The 22,726-nt window shown below is 39.2% G+C and overlaps 1 protein-coding gene across 1 annotated transcript in view; it reads right to left on the bottom strand.

The window, feature by feature from the left end:
• The window catches only part of LOC105230971 (insulin-like receptor), a 172,940-nt gene extending 151,011 nt beyond the window's left edge, over positions 1–21,929 (bottom strand). The window contains exon 1 of the mRNA XM_049449784.1: positions 19,590–21,929. The gene's annotated coding sequence lies outside the window, so the exon portion shown is untranslated. The remainder of the gene's footprint in view (positions 1–19,589) is intronic.
• Between the last annotated feature and the right edge of the window lie 797 nt (positions 21,930–22,726).

The following is a 22,726-nucleotide window of genomic DNA, read 5'->3' on the forward strand; positions in this document are numbered from 1 at the left end:
AAGAAGTAAATTTTCAGGTTCATCACTTATTACTTTTACACCGCAATTTGTCCCAATCCCTATTTTCAATTATTTTTAATTTTTATTTAATTGTAAATTGCACTCACGGACCAGTGCCGAAGCCTTTTAAAATGGTAGAAGTGAAAAAATAATCATTATTAGATGAAACCCATTCGGAGAGCAAGATAAATTAACGAAAATCAATGAAAAAGTTATAACGGGTATTTCAGTAGGGACGCAACAAAAGCAGACCGATAGAGACAGCAAACGACGCCATATTTTCTTCCGCTCTTTTGACATTTTTCTTAACCTTCAACTGGTGACATGATTTTTGTGTAACTTAACTGGTGACGAGCGGCCTAAGAGGCCGCTGCTTTACATGGTCTATAGCATCGAAACTATATACGATAGCTTACTGCAGTCTTTCAATCCATTAAATGAATATATAAAATGATAAAATAAAACTACTCAATTGGCTCTAAATGTGATTTTTAATTATTAACTTTCTAATACAATCTATGTAAAAACTAAAATCAGGGGGTGAAATGATGTTTCACTGACTCCGCGCGGCCTGTGAGACCGCTTGTCACCAGTTAAAGGTTAAGAAAGGTTTGCCAATTCATCATGGAAAGATATAATACCGAAATCCGGAGTCGGTGGCCTCAACTTTAAGAACGCTACGTCCAATTTATGGTCGTTATAATCGTCAATCTGTCAGATGAACATCTGAGCGTCTAGAGGAAAAATTTTAGTCCACAGACACAGTACAAAATGTTCGCGTGCATCTCTGTGACGTCGTTGTGGATAATTTTGCAAAAAGATCGTCGTATGTTCGTGAATTGGACTGAGCAACAATTTGAAAATTATCCAGATTTTCATCGAAAAATCATCTTCAGTGATGAGGCTCATTTCTGGTTGAAAGGCTTCGTCAATAAGCAAAATATGCGTTATTGATCAGGCAGTAATCCACACGTACTCCATGAGTCACCATTGCATTGCAAAAAATTACGATTTGGTGCGGATTATGAGCAGGCGGCGTCATTGGGCCGCACTTCTTACGTGATGATCAAGACCGGCACGTTACTTTGAATGGGAATCGCTACCGCTCAATGACAACCGAATATTTTTGGCCCAGAATGGATGATATGGACTTGGACAATATGTGGTTCCAATAGAACGGCGCCACAAGCCACACAGGGAATGTCACAAACGATTTATTGAAAACCAGGTTTGGTGAATGTGTTATCTCACGAAATGGCCCAGTCAATTGGCCGGCTCGGTCGGACTATTTCCTGTGAGGCTACGTCAAGTAAAATCGAGTTCCATACACAGAGAGACGGAAATGTGGAAATCAACTCAGTTTTTCACATTGATTATTTATAGAAATGTAGTTTATAGGGTCTCCAACACTGATGCAACCAATCAATTGCAGCTGGTTTGCATTATCTAAGCACATACCATACATTCATACATACAATATTTCAATAGTTGGATCTGATTATCTATTCTTATTTTGCGTGCTGTGTGACTCTCTTACTTTCTTCTGCGCATCTCAACTGTACACCTGCCAAAATACAAATTTTCTTGCTCTTTACGACTTTCTCCAAACATTTTTAAGTCATCCCTTCAACAGTTGCTCTCTATTTGGCTACTCGTAAATTGACGGCTGTTTCACCAAAAATAGCAATACTTGTACGCGTATTCTCACTTCAACTGTAGTCCTTTGGCCCGACCAAATCCGAAGCGTCATCCCATTTGCGACATCATACTACGATTTCTGTGTTCACTCGTTTCAGTTTTCGTTGTCAAAGTTAGAAAAGGTGTGCGGCGAGCGGCAAAAATGTGTAAAATTTGTAAAATATGGAAAATATATGAATGAATGAAGCTGAGACGCCTCGTAAAACAGTTGTAAATGCCACAGTTTTTGTTGTGTCTGGGCTGTCATTTACTACTCGGAATGAGCATTTATGCGCACACTATACCATATATAGTACATACATAGTTACATACCGTGTTCAGCCTCTTTTAAGTGTTGCACAACGCCGGCACACTGCAGTAAACCAACGGCTCAGCTTTTCCACGCCCTTACACTTGTTGACACGGGTTTTTGTTCAAGGAAGTGAAGGGTAGTGTTATTCCAGCCGTTCTACTGTTGTTGTTTACACCGCTCGGGCGTTCGCCTCGGTTGGTTCATTCAACTATCAGACGGAAGCTCAATCTCAGCAACCCCAATAAACTTGCATGCTGGCGAAACGGATCAACGCTGATAGTTAGGGTTCGTACATATATACGTTTAGCAAAAAGAATTCTCAATGACAGTGTAGAAACGTCGGCGTGTAACGCCTTAATGTCTTTCAACGGAGAATGCAGAAGTGCAAGAGAAATAGCGGGAAGACCGTGTAACGACTTCTTGTTATATAAAATAATATATTGTTTCGATCTGTTAGTCATCCAAAATATCAATATATCCACACTATAAAGAAGCTGTTCCCTAAACAACTAACGATTGTTCAGGTGAGGCATACAGGGGTTTCCCATTCCACTAAAGAATCTGCAAAACTGAAGTTATCCTCCTAACGAATTTATTCTGTATTCCAGTAACGCTAGTTGTTTTCGAACTGACGACTCTACTCTGGTATTGGTCACTCTGTTTGAAATATGCTGTTTTCGATTTAAAGCGATTTTCAAAATTCAGAACGACTTTAGGCAAAGTTTCTATACCCTGAACTCTCACATGACGGAACCGTCGATGTTGAATGACAGGGTAATAATGCCGGGTTTAAATATGGACGATAGGCGCGGCACCGCCCTCTTTTGGTTGAAAACACATATCTCGAGATCCGTCTGACCGACTTCAATCAAATTCGGTATATTACATCCTATGGGCATTTCTATGTCAGTGAGGATAATCGGACTACTGCTTTATGTACTTGAAGGTACTTCCCTCGCTTGAATCCTTGAAAGTGGTAAGAGTATAAAACGTACGTATACCCGAACTTAACTCCTCCTTACTTGTTATTTATACCTTTGTTTTGAAATTAAACAGGGAGCATAGATCATAGCCTAGAATCAACAATTTGCACATTAAACAGTTACATTTCATGGCGACGAAAGCACTCGAGCGATGTACGAGTATAAGCCTAGACAGTAGCTACCACAAAAGACAGCTCTCGACAGGCTTTTTATAAGCGCTCATCCCTCAAATTTACGGATGTATACATATATATATGTATGTATGTATCTAAAAAGGAACACGAGGTTGGTGGACATCCAAACATCTGGAGGTTAACACACCAAAACAAGGCAAATGCTTCGCAGTGAGAGTTAAGCTACACAGCGGAAAGTTAGGAGAAAAAAGTTTATTTCGAGTTTCAGTGTGAGCCACGTTACGCATTTTCCCAGATAAATGCCTATTTGGATACGGCAAGCGTGTTTGGGGTGCCGTTAAACAGGGTTGTTTCAACTATGTGTAATGAACACGTGGCATCTGGCAAGCCGCTGGCAGCGCAAGCGGGTGAGCAGGCTGCGAAATTCAGGTCACCAGACAGCAGCGCCGCATTACATACACATTTACACACAAGCAGACGCACATTGCGTGTGGTGGCTGGCAGACCGGAGCTTGACGCCCAGCAGAATTATGGCAAAATCGGCAATGAGAGGATAATCTACTACAAAAGGGAGATGCAGACATCTGAATGCGTGTGCCCATACAAAGATGTTGGGATACGCACGTACGCTTGGCGTTAGACGGTCGTCAAATGGGGCCAGTCGTTAGCGGGTACGCACATTGCTTGTTAACTGCGACTGTCGGCAATAAGGACTTTAGATTTTTTCTGCTTTCGCTTGCTTTTGTAGCATTGAATACAATGTAAAGTTACTGAACTACAATATGTATACATATAACAACAAGAGCGTTATTCAGACTGTGCATCTGTCTGACGCGTCGCAACATTTGGCTCTTTGTAGAAACACAACGACACGCCGTTTATTCTTCCCTCCACGGCACTTGCACATGCAAAACATATGTACATTTGTATATATCGTTTCTTTTTTGTCGTTTAGGGGTTGTTGGCCTTTATTTTACAGTTAGAAGTAAGCGGACAGTGCGTAATATGCTTTTAGGCGTTAGCCCATACCTCATTACTGCCCTTAGGTGCTAGGAGTAGTTTGGGTAGCCACTTTAGAGACAAGCGTGGATATTTTTACAACTTTCTGCTGGAAGTTGCTGTGTTTCATAAAAATAATTCTTTAAAATAGAATATTACGTCATTAAATTCTATTTCGCTTAAGAGCCCGTTTTACTAGACGTAGCGCTATATATGCATGCGTCCTTGCTGAATGATTGATAAGTCTGTAGAAATGGAACGTCTCATGAACAATAAAAATATAGCTTCGCTTGGTATGAACTAGTGAATTTCACTAGAAAAATTTACGCACAAAAATTTAACCATGACGTTAGTTTAATTCGTAGGGTTGATCCGAAATCGATACATCTCACTTGGGTAGATATTCGTGCTTCGTATTACCCATAAACTCATACAAGTCGGTTACCATAGATCGGCGAAACGTTTTGAGCTTCATCTTCTCTCTTATTGACGTGGACACCGCTTATGCGGCCATAGCCGAGTTTACAACAGCGCGTCAGTCGTGTCGTCCTTTGTTTTCACTGTTCACTCCTTTTCGCTGTTTGGTGTCAATTGGAGATTTTAAGTGTAGTCAGGACTTGCTCCACCTGGTCTTTGGAATGGAGTGTAGGTCTTCCTCTGTTTTAAGCTAACCACAAATATGCTCTGACGTTTAATATCAATTCCAGCAAATTTGCCAGATGCGTCAGCCTAAATCCTTTAAAAGTCGGGCAAGAGAGGAGGTTGTGACAAGATCAACCCATTTCGTTTTTCTCCACGCAGCTTTGCCAAAGAGCGTCTGACAGAATATTGAACCAGTGGTTCGGAGGACCTCTAACGGTTCATTCTGGGGCAGAAGGATCTTATATTCGCACAAGTTTTTGTTGTAAACCAACGCAAGAAGTTAACGGAAAACCGACCCGCTTCCAATCGAATCAAATTGTGGAAAAGGTGCTCTGCCAAGCTCATCGGATTTGCAGTTTCCAACGATTTCGCTGTGACCAGGCACACATACAAGTTTAATATGGAAAAAACTTGAAGCTGTTGGTATTAAGGTCATGCCCTCCTTGATTTGTTTTGAGGGCACAGTCAGCGACCTCAAAACCAGTATAGCCACTCGGCTATCGGAGTGAGTGTACACCATTCGGAAGGAAGCTGCCCTTCGGAGTAGTACATCTACTGCTACCTTGATGGCAGCCACATCCGCTTAAAAGACGCCACAGTGGTCTGGTGGTATGACAATAGTGTTCATGTAAAGCTCCTGATAGAAGACTACACCACTTATTCTCCTTCGTAACTTCGAACTAACCGTGAACTGCACTCACTGCACCCTTACACCAACGGTTTCGCTCGGCGCCAAAATTTTTAGTTTTGGCTATAGAACGGTTAGATATTGGGGTTATTAAATACTCATATTGAAGCAAAATTTGAGTTTTGGCTACAAAATGTTTATAGATAGGTTATTATCCGACAGCGAGTTTTTTTTTAATGATACAATGTTTTGCATTTCATGTGAGGATGTGTATGTCTGTATGTAATCAGTGTCACACGACTCGGTTCGAAATACACACAAATAGTAATTTTAAAGTAACCACTAAAACCAAAGTGCATTGACTCGGCAATAAAAAGTGAAAAAAGCAATAAAAGCAAAAACCTCCACAAATCGTTTGAGTATATTTTCCACGATTTCATTTATCGCTGTTTATTGATTGTCAAACAATTTTCCCCCACATGCCCATACTTACGTCTAAGAAGGGAACGTGACTGTATACACATGCACACTAACAAATGTTTCATTACTTGACGTCAGCCTGACTATGAATGAAATTTATATTTACGTATGGTTTGTTGGCTATTTGGGAGCGTGTGAAAGCAGTGACATGAAATTCATCACAATTCCACGGATAAGCCGTTGAGCACGCTGTTCACACCGCTGGCACATAGCGAGCGAGCGTGGTCTAGTCAACCAAGACCAAGTGTGAACGCACAAGCCTTTATTTTCGTTGCGGTTTGAGTTCCCTTATTGCGGTATACAACAACACACAGCCATGCACATATACATACATAGAAATGCATGTGTGTATATGCATTTTAGTTGATGGTTTAACTTCTAGCTGTTGTCTGATGTGTTCTCCGATTTGTGATTTGTTGTTTTATGGCGTTGTGGTCACGGGTCAATGGATCAAATAAAGTCAAACGGTTGCATAGGCTTAAAAAAGCGCACGTACTCTCAGCTGTGCTATGCTATTATTGATATTATTATTGTGGCAGGAGAAAAGGAAATCGAATTAGGAATCAAAAATTCAACAATCCACTCGCTTGGTCTTCCTTAATTTGTAATTATGTTGTGTGAGACTACTTTAGATGGCTTTCTGCAAGAAATTACTGAATCCTTTATGAGTTATTTTATTAAAGTCTATGGCCTTTAGATAATTTTTTAAACAACACGTGCGGGATGGGATAGATACCGAGAGCTGAAGAAGGAAGGGAGACGCTTTTTGCGGACAAAACACGAGAAAGGCCGAAATGCGTGAGTACGAAGAGCTTACAAGCTGGTTGACAGGGCAATGCTCGAAAATTCTTCGAAAAAATGCGGCGACTAACAGAAGGTTTCAAGACCGGAGCATACTTTTGTAGAACCCCCAGAGGTGATCTTGTGACTGATCCCCAGAACATAAATACTAAAATTATGGAGGGAATATTTCTACAGCAGATGGAGGGATGGAGCAGAGGTTCCATTACCCGACCATGAAGAAAGCATGAACAATGATTGGAATTAAATGTGCTCTGTGCAATCCACAAAGCGGGAGACCCCACAATCTACGCCAACTACCGTGGTATAAGTCTCCTCAACATTGCAAATAAGGTTCTATCGAGTGCATTGTGTGAAAGATTTAAGCCCACCATTAACAAACTGATTAGACCTTATCAGTGTGACTTTAAGGCTGAAAAATGTACGATTGACCACACGTTCACCATGCGTCAAATCTTGGAAAAGACTCGTGAAAAGAGGATCGACACACACCACCTCCCACCGACTTGGCTTCCACTTTACTGTTGACTTCGAAGTCGCTGATAACTTCGTCTATCTTGGAACCAGTATTAACAGCAACAACAATGTCAGCCTCGAAATCCAATGCAGAATAACGTTTGCCAACAAGTGCTACTTTGGACAGAGTAGGCAATTAACAAATAAAATAATAAAGGTTCTATGGAAGATTTATGGTCCTTTGCGCATTGGCAACGGCAAATACCGCAATCGACGATGTTAACAGAGTTAAGCGAATTAATAGACAGCAGTTGCGGTGCCTAGGTCATGCCGTCCGAATGGACGAAAACACTCCAGCTCTGAAAGTTTCCGACGCAGTACCCGCTGAGGGAAGCAGAGAAAGCTGAATACCTCCACTCCGTTGGGAAGACCAGGAGGAGAGGGGCCTGGCTTTGCTAGGAATCTCCAACTGTATACGCCAGTAAAGAGGAAGAAGAAGTTTCCATATATACGAGCAGACGGACATGGCTAAATCGACTGAGCTCGCCACGTTGAGCATTTAAATACTTATATATACTTTATAGTGTGTCCGATGTTTCCTTCTGTCTTACAAACTTAATATATGTAGCTTCTTCGAGTTATAATTATTCCATATGAATATTATATTGATATGAACTCGCGGCTTTTTCATGCTACACGCTCTTGTTTTCGCTCTCTTTTGCAAGTATTATGGATTATCAAACGCTGCTCTAGTTAGATTACTTGATCTAGTAAAAATTGGCAAACGGAACAGTTTTTATTATAGAACATCTTATTTGCATTTGCTGCTCTTAAAGCGGATAACCTCAGTAAGAATCTCATAACTACACGATTCAGCTAGACTATGGATCGCTTAACGAGAGAAAGTGTTTTAAGTATTGTGGTAGTATTGTTTCTCAGCTAACCGCTGCATTATTGTTGTTCAGGCTCTTGAAGTCACCAGGTGCGTTCCAGGAAATATGTACAGCATGCGGTCTATGAGAGTCTGCTAATGATGTATGTATATTCAGTTATTTATACGTACATATATATGTACATGTCTAGCAGGTATGCGATATTGTTTGGCATTTCAGTGCAAGATACCGTAAGGATTCTTTTTCAAAGAGGCCCTGCAGTGAAGCATCAAACTGGTTGGGAAAAATATCGTTTCACAACTAGAACTTACTTCGAGATTGCAATAGTTGATAAATGTAAAACAGAAACATAAAGAAAATCAATTAAAGGACCCAACGGAAATCCCTTTCTTGTTTGTGAGATTTGTTCGTTAGGTTGTTCCGAGAAAATAGATAAATGTCAAATTTTTTCAAGAAATTTTCTACTTAAGAGTTTTGTCACTATTTCGAATGAAAATGGGATGATAATAAAAAAATGCATAAATAGATATATATGTATGTATATATACTTTTGCTTCTCACTCTTTCTGTGCACTTTTCTTTGAAGTTACACCCGTCTTAGGCAATTTACAAGGAAATTATCACTGTATGAAGTCACTTGTCGGCAGACTACAAATTTCACGCTCATTATCAACTGTTTACTGCCAATTAGGCATAAAACCGGGAAAAGGCGATAAAAGAGTCCCTTAAGAACTAAGGCGGCGTGAGCACACCCAATACCATTCCATTTCTGTTCATGTGGGCACCATAAACACCAGCGGACGCGCTCTCTTTTGGGCTTTGGTATTTGTTTCATTATTCCACGTTTTCAAAGTTCATAAAATTATCGTGAAAAAATCTTCATTCTAAATACATACATACATACATAGTATGCACTTATGAAGGTACGCAGTTGTATGCAAATGCTTTTAATTTCAAAAAGTGTCATTCTGTTGCTCGTAACTATTTTTACGACTATTTAAGTACGCGCATGCATGGCATTTGTGAAATAAGAGTGAAAAGCCTTTTTGTAATTTCAAAAATGAAGAAAACAAAAAAAGAAAACAGAATTTGAAAAAAAAAATGGTAAGATATGAAGTGATATGGGCGCTGGTTGGAGCTCATCGATAGTCATGATTTAAGATAAGACCTTCATTATGGGTAACAAATCAACGAAGCGTGTTGTTGCTAAGGCTAGTAAACATGTTAATGTTTGTAAAATGATATATGTAATCTTCAAAGACTATAAATATTTTGTACCACCTAATGGTGGAGATTTCAAACAAAAGATTCCTAAAAAGAACTTTTTGTATGGCAGCTGTGGTTTATAGTGATCTTATTTGAACAATTTCTTTGCAGACTACAAAGTTATTTTAGAAAATAGTTCATGCAAACACTTGATTTCGATCGCTCAGTTTGTATGGTAGCTATATGCTATAGTGGTCTGATGCCAGCAGTACCGACTAGTGAGATGTTTTTTGAGAAAAAAAGGACGCGTGCAAAATTTCAGATCGATATCTCTAAAAATAATACATACGGCAGACAGACAGACTTGACTAAGCAGTGGGTATATCTGTGCAGAGTATAATAAAACGCACCACAAGAGCAACATACAAACAGTAATTATTATCGTTTTATGTGTAAGTATGTATGTAGATAAGTAGATAAATAACAATAGAACTCTGAGAGACGCACACAACTCCACCACAGTTAAAATGCAGTCGTCGACAAACTTAAAAAAGAATCGACATTTTCTTGTACAAGTGCGGTGAATGAGGGTAAAGTTCATAAGGGTTAGAGGAGTGAGAGGCTAAGGGGCTATGGGGCTAAGGGTAAGTGCACATAAGTGCTGTTATTGTCCGCTAATAGATAGGCCTGCCTATCGTTCTCTAACACGGCAAAGTGATTGTGCTTTTATTTCGTGTACGGAATCATTGCGAATATTGGAAACGGGTTACGATGATTCAGCTTTATGAAAAATACAAGTCTAAGTGTGGTACAAAGCCTTTAAAAACGGTCGAGAGATCGTTGAAGACGTGCCTTGTTCTGGATGACCTTCGGCATCTTCAACTGATGAAAATATTCAAAAAGTGAAGGATATGGTGCTTGAAAAATATCAGATAGGTCTTCTTGAGTTGGCAAGAGAGAGAGAGAGTTGACAAGAGAGCTCAACATCTCTCGCGAGTCCATTTGAATAATTTTGGTACATATTTTGGGTACGAAATGTGTTCTTGCTCGACTTCATCCCGATAAAGCTGAACTTTTTTTAAAGAGGGTGCCGTAAACAGGTCTCTCGGGACATACTTGGTCGCGCGAGTTCCCACATTCATAGAGAGCAACTGCCGATGAAAAATGGGTTTATGAGCTTGACATGCAAACAAGTCAACAATCGTCGGAATGGTGGGAAAAAAAATGAGTCGAAGCCAATAAAAAAAAAAGAACTCGCCAAAGACGCTCAAAAATCCAGGTGATGCTCATTGCTTTTTTCGATATTCGTGGTTTGGTGCATCAAGAATTTGTTCCGAAGGACCATATGGCAAATAAAGAGTTATATTATATTTGGCCGTGGGAGCATCTGTCGAAAAAGGCCGGAATTGTGGAAGAATAACTCAGAGTTTTACACGATACTAATGCACCATTGCATCAAGCCACAATTGTGGCCGAATTTAAAGCCAAAAACGTAATGAATAACATCGATCAATCACCGAGTGATTTTTTCTTGTTCGCCAAACTGAAATTGTCACTCCATGGAGCCCGTTTTCTGTCGGTAGAAGGGATAAAAGAAAATTCGCTGAAGGAACTGGAGGTCATCCCAAAAAGTGCTTATGAAAAGTGTTTTGAGTGCCGGAAAAATCGAGTTTGAAGATGGCGAAATAAATAGTGATGAATAATTAAATATTTTTCGTTTTATTTACAATTTCCGGGTACTTCACAATGTATACATATGCCTGTATATAAGTATATTATATTTATGTACATAATTCTATTTGGGGCGCGTTCCGACATTTCAGCGACCCCTCTCTTCAGCGCTCTTTTTAGTTGAGTAGCTTTTACTTTATAATTGCTTGTTTTTTGTTTTCATGTTTAGGTTTAGTTTTATTTTTATTATTTTTTTATTTATCGCCTAAACTATTCTTTTAGACTCGTTTGTAGTTTGCCTGGCTCTTACGCATGGTTGTTGGCAATAAAAGTTTTACGATATTTTTACGATGTTTTTTGTTTTTCCGTAGTGGTTGCTATTTACTACACACACAAATGTAGACACACATAAACGCATATTGAAACTGGCAGCGACTGCTGCCTTCCGTAACTTGTATTTAACTGGGTGATTTCATGAGTGAATTCAAATGTAGTTGACATTATTCAAATGGTGCTACCGTTATTTGCATTACTTAGAGGCATTATGCGAGCCAAAGTAGATCAGTAGTAAAATATAACAACTGAACAACTAACAAAAAAAAACTCTACTTGTGTAATACATATTACTCTAAACAGAAACAACACAATCATAGATAATTGCGAAACCCGAAGAGTAAAGCGGCAATGCTTCCCAGCCGGATAATCACAGTATTTATATATATAATCATGAGGTTTCGAAAGAATAAAGATGATATTATATAAGTATGTATTTTGTAATTTTTTAGGTATGAGCGCAGTCTCTTCGAACGCAACTAGCGCTGGAAGCGCCATTTCCATACACTATTCGAAAGATCTTTAGGTATTTGCTTTTTTGTTTCATTGTGGTGTTCAAAGCATTTAGTGCCCTCAATGAACTCATTTATCTCTATTATGCTTTTCGTAGATAGACAATCAAGGTTTGGTACCTGGTGAGTTCTAGGGGTGCCACGTCGGGATTGTGATAGAGCTGGACACTCATAGAGTAAGTGTAGAACTATTTTCTCAGATAAAGGGTTTGTCCGGCAAGTAATAGGACTGATTTTCTTCCGTCGCAAATGTGCTTGGACTGGATTTGGTAGAAGGCGTTCCTAGCTAACGAACGAGCGCCTGGAGAATCAGAACAAACATTTTCGCACGACGTGTTTCTATGAGTGGTGGAAGCCGAAAATCCAACGTTCGTTAGAGCAGAGCTACGTGATTAAATTCTGTGTGAAACTCGTTAAATCTGCGACGACAGAGACGTTTGATATAATCAAGCAGGCTTACCCAGATGTTGCTTTAGCAAAAAGTGGTGTGTTTCGGTGGCACCAGGCCTTTTTGGAGGGCCGGGAAGAGGTCGCTGATGAAGACCGTGCTGGAGACCTGCGACTTCGACAAGCACCGACAATGTGACTCGTGTGCGCAAAGTTTAGAACTCAGACCGTCGACTATTCGTTTAATTGCACAGATGTTAAATTTATCAAAATCTGTGGTTCATGAAATTATGACGGAGCACTTAACATACGCAACGTGTGCGAGAAGATGGTCCCAAAAGTGCTCACTTTCTTGTGAACAGCTATCTAACCAAGGCCGGCATCCCAACGCTTCCGCAACCGCAGGGGATCCAAGCAGAATGCACCACGGCTCTCAAGGCTATTCCACCTTCAATGCATGGAAATCGTAGTGGCAGAGCTGCATCGACGCAGACGGAGCCTATTTCGAAGATTTTTAAAGAATTGTAACGATAGGTTCAATAAATTTTTATTATTTACTATTACTTTCCGGACAGATCCCATAGTATATTCATGTACCTTTTCTGGACTTATGTACCTAATAAATCCATAGTTCTTGTATTGTTATATTTTGACCATATTTGTTTCGCTAACTTTCATTTGGTTGGAGATTTTCAACTGTTTTGAGCTCTTTGTTCAAGCTTAAGATTATTCGTAGCGGACAACGTATCATTGTGCCCGCCACAGATGTGTCTAGAGAGACTCTTGACTTGTTCCAATGACATATGAGCCTAAAGTCTTTCTACATTTGTTGACCATGATTTATGTCTAGTGCTTCCGCTTGAAAGATGCAAGCTGAGTTTCGTAGACGGTTGGAGAGGGCGAGATATCGAGATCACCAGAGTATAGCTCCGTTAGTACTGCACAGTCCATTCTGAACTCGTTAGCATATTATTGAGATGGTATTTTCCTCATTTCCACAAATGATAAGCGTGACGAGCTAAGTCGATTTAGTCATGTCGGCTGACATTATATAGTCCCTAAGTTTTTGAGATATCGATCTACGATCCTGCACACGACCTTTTCTCTTCAAGAAGCTGTTCATTTGTTGGAACCGCCGATATCGGATCACTATAGCACTGTAGCTGCCATACAAACTGACCGATTAAAATGAAGTTCTTGTGTTTTAGTTAATCACTCATAGGACTAAATTATAAATTTGGAACAATTATAGATGGAATGATGTCAAACGCGGTTGGCGAGTTGAACTGTAATTTTTTCTTTACGGTTCTTCTTAGCGCAAAAATATTGCACTTAAATATTAAATCAAATTAAAAAGGCCTTGGATTTTGGCACAGTCCTCATAAAGTTAAAGAAATAAGAAGTAAGGAAGGGCTAAGTTCGGGTACAACCGAACATTTTATACCCCTATAACTTGCAAGAATCAAAGCCAGGAAGTTTCAAAATCATTGGATTAATGTACATATGTGGGCTCCGGGAAGTATTGGCGCGATTCAACCCATCTTTCATGAGGTAAATATTGTCGCTGAATTTCAATTATTTATCTCACACATCGGCCGATATTTGCGGTAAAAAATCAACTAAATTTACTGGAATCCATATATTCGGTACAAGGGCTTGAATGATTTTTGGTCAGAAGGTGGCATACTCAAAAAGCATTAATCGTGAAAAGTTTTATAATTAATATAACTTAATTGTTACTTGATTTGTACACTGGAAAGGAAAGAATCAGATGGAATTCAAAAATGTGTTATATGCGAAGTAGGTGATTTCGCACTGTTACATGCTAATGTGTGAAGAATTTTACGTATTAAATTTGGTTGAAATCGTCCGATCGGGTCCAGACATATGTATGTGATTTTACCTAAAAGTAGGCTGTGCCATGCCCAACGTCCGATTTTAACATCGGGTTTTGCAAAGTCTACATATACAAGCTCGGGAGTAAGTTATTTATTTATCGCGCTTTTAGTAGTTTTCAACAGTACCGTTATATGGGGAGTGGGCGGGGTTATCATCCAATTTCAAAGTGTTGGTAGGGCTGTTGGTAAATAACCGTTAGGTGACAAAACTCTTATGCTCTCTAGCAACATGTTGCAAGAGTATAAAGTTAAGTGAAAGTGTGCGTATTAAACGGAGTCATGAGTAATAAGCTTCACTAGCGTTTTAACATGTTCAAAGCACAAATTTGCAAGATTTTTGCGTATCAAACGCTGACTATAATAAAAGTGGGCTCACATATATAAAGGGTGATTTTTTAAGAGCTTGATAACTTTTTAAAAAAAAAAAAACGCATAAAATTTGCAAAATCTCATCGGTTCTTTATTTGAAACGTTAGATTGGTTCATGACATTTACTTTTTGAAGATAATTTCATTTAAATGTTGACCGCGGCTGCGTCTTAGGTGGTCCATTCGGAAAGTCCAATTTTGGGCAACTTTTTCGAGCATTTCGGCCGGAATAGCCCGAATTTCTTCGGAAATGTTGTCTTCCAAAGCTGGAATAGTTGCTGGCTTATTTCTGTAGACTTTAGACTTGACGTAGCCCCACAAAAAATAGTCTAAAGGCGTTAAATCGCATGATCTTGGTGGCCAACTTACGGGTCCATTTCTTGAGATGAATTGTTGTCCGAAGTTTTCCCTCAAAATGGCCATAGAATCGCGAGCTGTGTGGCATGTAGCGCCATCTTGTTGAAACCACATGTCAACCAAGTTCAGTTCTTCCATTTTTGGCAACAAAAAGTTTGTTAGCATCGAACGATAGCGATCGCCATTCACCGTAACGTTGCGTCCAACAGCATCTTTGAAAAAATACGGTCCAATGATTCCACCAGCGTACAAACCACACCAAACAGTGCATTTTTCGGGATGCATGGGCAGTTCTTGAACGGCTTCTGGTTGCTCTTCACCCCAAATGCGGCAATTTTGCTTATTTACGTAGCCATTCAACCAGAAATGAGCCTCATCGCTGAACAAAATTTGTCGATAAACACATTTCGAACCGAACACTGATTTTGGTAATAAAATTCAATGATTTGCAAGCGTTGCTCGTTAGTAAGTCTATTCATGATGAAATGTCAAAGCATACTGAGCATCTTTCTCTTTGACACCATGTCTGAAATCCCACGTGATCTGTCAAATACTAATGCATGAAAATCCTAACCTCAAAAAAATCACCCGTTACATACATACATATGTATGTCTCTGCGTACTGGAAATATCCAATATATGAATAACAGCTTTTCACTGTTCTCCTCACCACGTACCTCATTTACAAATATTTATATTTTTTCTTTACATAACTTTTATTTATTGTCGCCTTGAAGCGCGCAGCAATACTCAGCGAATTACTATTATTCAGCAAAAGCGAGACAATGCAGTTATTATAACGGCCGAATACCCATGAGAGATGCTCCAACAACATGTATGTATGAAGTAAAGTTCACGAGTCGCAGTTCAATGAACGCTTAATTTAATTCCATTTCGGTAGATATGTTATTTGTAACAGCGACAGGAGCAAGGAGCATTAACACCAACAACCGTCCACTACAAGCTTGTTTTAAAATTAATCATAAACTGCAACAGACCTGCTCATACCTGCAGGCTCCGTGCGGTTGTGCGCCCAGAGTAGACCGAGCTAAGTCGACATGACGCAGGTGACAGCAATGCACGTGGGTTTCAAGATGTGAGGTGAGCTCGGCAATGGATTATATTTGTGTGTGGGCACGAAATACCGTTGCAAACGTTAATGTATGCACACATGCACAATATGTGCCGAATTTCGGTTCTGCGGTTTTGCTGATGGTTTACAACAACAAGGAATTCTCAATGAAAGTCGTGTTAAGCAGATGCAATTTTGTATTACATACATACATATGTATGAGTTTTATGGGTGTGTGTGTGTGTGTGTGACAAAAATGGCAACAACCGCAACAAATACTACGGCCATAAGGCGAGTATAATAAAGCGCATTGACTTCACTCTGGTCACCTGCCGTAAATTTTACGCATGCGCACACTCATACTATTGAATAATCACACATACATACATACATACCTACATGCCTATGTGAAATACATTGGAATGTTGTTACCAATCACCGAAATTTACGTCTGTGTTGATACGAAAAGCAGCAAAAATTTACGCTTAACTATTATGGACAAAACAAAGTGGTAAATTTTGGCATTTCTACAATTTTGATAAGTTGTTGCGCTGGATTGAAGCGTTACGGATCAGAAGTTTCAAATTTGGCAAGTTAAGAAGAGCTAAGTTAGGATGGACTAAACATTTCATACTCTCCTAACTTGCAATGTACGAAAGCCCGCAAAAATTCTTTCGGAATTTCAGAAATATTTCTGACGGGTTGACCGATATTCTCGGTAAAAAGTTCACAATACGAACTGGCCTTCACATACACGGTATCGGGCGGTTTGAATGTTGTAGTCCGGTTATACCAATTTTTGGCCATAAAATGAAGCACTTTAAGCATCTATTCGTCCAAGTGTTATCCCTAAATATTCAATGGTGCTTCTTTCGTATACTGATAGTATAGTAAAAGAAGTCTATCAAATCGTAACCAAGGGCACCTCATTTGGCTGCCAGGTCACAATGGTATAGCCGGGAATAAATTGAACTTTCCATAGTATCCATCAATATGGTAGGACCCGAACCTTTCATTGCGGTTGGTCCCCACAGCATAAAGTAGCTGCTACGCAATGATGAAGCGGTGTGTAGGGAGAAGCATTGGCTACAAACTCCTGGGCATGCGCCATGCCAAGTTGCTAATGGGTGGTAAGAATCTTAAAAAGTTTAAATATGTATGTAATTAAACTCCCAAGCAAAAAATCGAGCTTATTTGTCGCCTTCTACACTGACCATGATCAAGAAGCACTTATTTAACATGGGTCTAGCTTCTTGTGGGAATTGCCGGTTCTGCGACTTGGAGTCTGGCACCTGATAATTGACTCCACAGCAGACTGTAGGCACAGGATAAAGACCCTTGGATTCATGTTTCCAAATAGGGATCACATCGTATCAATAGCACCTAGCAGTATATTAGAATTTATCAATTTGTTGGGGTTCGCTGAGACATTGTGACTTAGGAGAGGACGCAATAGACCCTAGGTCGCGGTGCAATCCTCATTTATTTATTTAATCTAATCTAACGGGTAACGATGTCGCCGATAATAGCAGGAATGTCAGATTAATATGATGTACCGCATATGGTTGAAATTGGTCGAGGGTCCGAAGATATGCGATTTCATTAAAAAGTGGGCGGTGCCATGTTCATAGTCAAAATTTGATACTGGCTGCTAAAAAACCCATCAAATCATTTGCGGGAGGTATTGATCTTCTTATTTCAGTCAAAGAAATCAGCGACTGACTCACAAGGGCTTCGAATAATTCATTTGTAATATTTTCCTTAGAAAAAATTGCATTTTCATTTAAAAAAAAAAGCAGTGAGATGTTAATTGCGCCACTAATAAGTCGCAGTGAGAATTCAACTTGTACATAATATTCTCTTTCTCGGATAACTTCAAAATGTTATCAGAAACAACAAAAGCCTGGCCTCCTAGATGCAGGATATATCAGCATGTACTATACATTTAAGCGCATAATCTGTGCAGACTTTATACTATGATATATAATAGTTTGATATTACGCCACGTTAATAAATTGATATCAACATCAATGTAGAAATTATAGTATTTTAACCGTTGGGAGAAATTGGGGTAAGACGAGCAGCCCTGCAACATTGCCAGCTGTGTCAATGAGTCGCACCAATATTTCGTGAACAAAACATTGCCAGCTAAGAGTATGAAAGAGTGCAGTTATATCTGTAAACACATACATATAAACCTTTGTGTGTGTTTTCGTGTATTTCATGCTCGCGGTTACCAATCTTTGCGTGTTTTAGCACACTCACGCGCTCTGTCTGCCTCTCTTCCTATGGCTGCTTGATTGCTTTCGACCGACTGGGCGGGATTATATGTACATCAATAATGGCTTATACATAGGTATGTACATATCTACATGCATAGTTTATTTGCTTTTATCGGGTTTGTTTATGTTTACGCTCTATAACAAATACGATATTCTAAATAATTATATACAATAAGTTGCCCTAACACACATGCAAGTGATATTATTTCGGCTTAATATAGGGGCAGTGGCTTAACCACGCGAAATTTATTGATCATATTGGTTCAAAAATGAGTAAAAATAATGAAGAAATTCGCTATATTTTTAAATTTTTATATAAAAAAGGGAAGAAAGCCACACAAGCCACCAAAGAAATTTGTGAAGTTTACGAAAACGATGCTGTATCAGTTCGTGTAGCACAACAATGGTTCGCTCGTTTCCGTTCTGGAAATTTCGAAGTGAAACATACACCTCGCTCTGTTCGACCTAACGTTGAAGAAGTCGATGAAATTAGGGAGAAGAGTGAACAGGACCGTCACATAAGCAGCGATGACATCGTTAAGGAACTTAACATTCATCATCAAACGGTTTTAAATCATTTAGAAATGGCTGGCTACAAAAAGAAGCTCGATGTTTGGGTACCACATGAATTGTCTGTGAAAAATTTAATGAACCGAATAAACATTTACGATTATTTGCTAAAACGAAATGAAATCAAACCATTTCTGAAGCGAATAGTAACAGAAGACGGAAAGTGGACCAAATGCGACGAAAAAGATCATGGTTCAAGCGTAGTGAAGCTCAACAAATAATCGCAAAGCCAGGATTGACGCCTCGACAGGTTATGCTGAGTGTTTGGTGGGATTGGAAAAGAATTAATCACTATGGACTGCTCCAGCCTGGTCGAACGATTGATTCTACATTTTACTGTCAACAACTGATGAGATTGAAGCAAGCAAGCGAAAAAAACGGTCAGAACTGGTCAACAGAAAGGGCTTCGTCTTCCATCAGGACAACGCTAGACCACACAAATCTTTGATGACTCGGCAAAAACTGGGAGAGCTTGGCAGGGAAGTTTGTATGCATCCACCATATAGCCCTGACCTTGTATCATCGGACTACCATTTGTTTCGGTCAATGCAGAACTATCCTAATGCAGTAAAGTTGGCTTGAAGAAGAAGCCTGTAAAAATAACTTGTCGCAGTTTTTCGCCGAGAAACCAGAAAATTTTTACATAATGTCTCTGGCGGAAAAATGGCAAAATGTGGTCGACCAAATTGGTATATATTTGGTTCATTAAAGTTAATTATAAATATAAAAAAATAAATTGAAGTTTGATTAGAAATACGAAAGAAGACTACCCAATAGTTTCTGCATAGCCGAAGTTTACGGTTTTACATTTTTGGGATAACTTTAACTTTATTTTAATGGCTAAAAATATTGGAACTTTTGTAAAACTAGCTACTAAGTAAATATGTCAATGCAAATAGAAATCTGTGGAAAATCAGATTAACTTACCTTTTTAGGTTGTATTACAAATAGACCGCAATTCTTATTGGAAAACTATGACAATCCGTTGCAATTACGTATGTACATGAGTATATAGAACTTTGCGCTTTATTGTGGCTAACACTTGTTCTATGTTTTGCTGCTTAATGCTCCTTGTTTGGCAAATAATTTGGTAGAATTTTTTATTTTGATTTCAAATGCAGCAATACTCCAACACACATGACACATTTGTTGTGAGTGGCTTAATTATAGACGCCAGAAATAGGCGATGCTTTTGCGCACATTTTCTTAAATATTAACATACAATCATATGCATCTATGTAACTATGCACATAAGTATGTATGTGTACATATGTATAGAAAAAATTTCGCTGAACTATAGTAAGTTCATTCGATGAGTAATTTATGACACTTTTGCTTTGCGAATTTCACATTGATTCACTTTACGTTTGCAACTGCACATGTTTACCGTTAAACACTAGCTTGTATGCGCACATAATTCTTAAAAAAAAAATAAACAAGCAATAATAACACACTAACACACACGCACGCACGATTATTCGAGGTTTTGTTAGCAAATATTCGCCGCACACTAATTTCACGCTTGCTGCAAGTACACAATTCACTTGCAATTTAAGAAACACTTATTTAAAGTATACACAATAACTTGTGTGTAGTATATTCCGCAATATTTTTAGTTTGGCTCCTTCCACTCGAAACGCGCCGATACAACTGAACAACTGACAACTTCCGTGTTCCTATTTCGTGCAATTTTCCATGTATACTTCCGGCCAGTGAAGCTACGCTTCCGCTCATGAGCGCTACCTACTGACTGTGTCTTAATTTTTGCTCACTACGCTTACAATTCGCGCCGTTGCGGTCTCTGTCGCGGCCAGCGTCTACACCTACTTTGGCTGGTGGCGCCTTTGCCAACTAACACATACCGATTTTCTCTATACACAGCAGCATAAGGAAGGCACTTCCTTTCTGGGCGGACGCGGTGGCTAAGCGAATGAATATATGTATGAGCATAAGTGCGGTATATAAACGAAACCAGAAAGCAGGACGAATTGTTCACACCCTGACCTGGCGTTGACCTTTGTAATATATACGGAATTTTATCACTTTTGTGCTTCTTCTTATGCACAATTTTAAAGTCTTGCTTCGATATTCGTATTTTTTTGCAATTATTTTAAATTAACTAAAGCACACACACACACACTAGCACATTTAAGTTTATGTTTTGTATTTTCTGCGGTTATTTCTGGCTGTTTTGTTTTGATTCATTGTGCATTATCAAAGCGCGACATGACCTCATTGAGCACAAGAATAACAAAAATTTCGTGCTCATGCAGTATTGTTGTTGCTGCACATAAAGAGCTGGTGCTGCAGCTTATATGACACTTGCAGGCATATATTGAATGACTACTCTTAATTTTCACTCTCTTTTTCGCTTGCACTCTTTATATATTTTTCTTACTCTCCGAAAGCAAACAAATGAAGCGAAACCTCGCGTACCTGCTGCCTCCCAATACGCTGCCTCCTTGTTACATATGTGGACTCATAGCATAGGTCGCTTCTGCTCTGGCGTTTTGCTTAGCATTTTGTAGTTGTTGTTGTACTTGTTGTCGCCTGCGTGCAACGCAAATATTGTATCTCTTATGGATCTGGTTTGGTGTGTTTTGTTGGCTAAGTGTTTTTGTTTGTGTAGTTGCGTGCTTTTATTGTGTAGATATGAAGCTAGCATAATTTTTCTGCTGCGTAGTATTTCGTTTCGTGCATTCCACTACAATTTACTATCTGCTGTTGTAGTCTGCTGCTTGTCCACCGCCCGCGTCCTCATTGCCGCCCTAAATCACTGGGACTTTGTTTGACTGCTATTGTAGATAAATGTGCGAATACATATATGTATAGCGTATAACGGCACATTTCATTACGTACTAGAATGACGAAAATATTTTTTTGTTGTTTTTACGGTTTTCACACAACGGAACGGAATGGCGTTTAATCTGATAAAAAAATCGTTGCACAGTTTTAGGCGTAATTGCGTGTTTATTCGAGTATTCGTCAATTTTCCACGCACATTACTTATGTCGCGTTGTTTTTTTTACCACGAGTTCCACGTTTTGCTCACTGTATGTTTTTTTCTTCACTTATGTTTCTAGCACGTCTGTAACGGCAAAGTAACTTTTACGCATTAACGTTTATCAAAATTCCACAAAATTAGTTGTAATTGATTGTTTTCCACCATAAATTTTCACCTTTGTTGCTGTTTGTTTTTGTTGTAACTGTGCGCGCGGGTCCGTGACGCTCTCACACGTCCTTTCAAACGCAAAGTCATGAACAGACTGTGGCTACGAGTATTTAGGGTGGCGCCGCCGACAAGCAAGCAGTTGGCTGCGAACAGCCACAGCAGCAGCACAAACGTGTGACCAAAAGTCGAAGAAAAAAGTAGAAAAACAAAAAAGCAAAAACCAAAAACGGCAACCAAAGAGCCTGCAACCTAATACAGACACACATTTAAAACGTTTGTAAATATGTTTTCTGCTTGCAACTAAATGATAATATATGTACATATACATATATCCATATACATACATACATATACATTTACGTGAATGGTGCATGCCCACTTTTAGTTGATCTAAATAGATTTCGCTTTGCGCACTCTTGCTTTTCATTACTGCTTTGTAAAGTAGTGCTGTTAATCGTTTGTCTGGCAAACCGGCTATTTTCAGCCCATCACAGTTTTCTCTTCAGACTTGCGCGCTCTTACTCTACCCTCAAGCAAAAGCGTTTCTTATTGGTACAAACCCTGCAAGATGATTAGGCCAAGCGGTCCAGTTGTGGCATGTTGGAGTAGTTCGTAAAATGCTGCAATAAAACGCGGCAGTAGACCAATTCGTTATTTTATACTAATAGTTCGTTGCTATACCACAGTATCGTGTTTAACAAGCATCATTATGTGTGATGAGGTGAAATGAGCGATAAGAAAACGATGAAGGCAGTAGAGTAGACGCCTTAAGAGGTTGTTACCGACGAAAACATCAAAAAAGTTTACAAAATAATTGGGAAGACCATAAAGTGAAGTTGTTCAAAATAGCAGGCACTCTAAAGATTTCCACTGAATGTGTAACTCATTTGTT

This window comes from Bactrocera dorsalis, chromosome 2, assembly GCF_023373825.1.
Source record: "Bactrocera dorsalis isolate Fly_Bdor chromosome 2, ASM2337382v1, whole genome shotgun sequence".
NCBI lineage: Eukaryota > Metazoa > Arthropoda > Insecta > Diptera > Tephritidae > Bactrocera > Bactrocera dorsalis.